Below are 667 nucleotides of genomic sequence, written 5' to 3' on the forward strand. Positions count from 1 at the left end.
TTTATGCTGAGGAAAAAGTGATTAATGAAAATAGTTTTGAGAACCTGAATTTAAGAACTGGATTCATCTTAAACCTGTCTGATGATCAGCTGATTAGTCTGGGTCGAGAGAAGGTTAGATATTCATTAAAGGGACTAAACGCGTAATTTAAAGTGACAGATAGCATGGCATGTCTAATTCACAACGGTACCCTTAAAAGCTTTGTCTGAACAATCATGAATAAGATTTGTTTGCTTTTTCTTCAAAAAATATTTTATTTTCAATCGTGGTTTCTTAAAACGTCACTGGCGGATTTCGTGCGAGAGAAAAAATTGAGGGAATTAAACATTGTTACAAACAACGAGGACATCTTCAACATTTTTGATCAGATAAAGGGTTCAAGGGTACTGTTGAAATGTCACTTGAAGTTCTTTGAAAACTTAAAAATTTGATAAAATGCGCGTTCATGCGTTCATAAGTAAAAGTAATTTAGATATCAGAGGTGGGGATACCACTATTATCTCCGAATATATAAATAACTATTCATATATGTACATATATATATATACTAGGCTTTTAGGGCGCTTCGCGACCATCTTCTATTTAAATTGTGAACATGTTCTTTTTGTTTACATTTTAAAACAAAGAAGAAAAAATTTTTGCGGATTTAAAGGAGAATTTTTTAACT

This window comes from Eurytemora carolleeae, unplaced genomic scaffold (assembly GCF_000591075.1).
Source record: "Eurytemora carolleeae unplaced genomic scaffold, Eaff_2.0 scaffold564, whole genome shotgun sequence".
NCBI classification, from domain to species: domain Eukaryota; kingdom Metazoa; phylum Arthropoda; class Copepoda; order Calanoida; family Temoridae; genus Eurytemora; species Eurytemora carolleeae.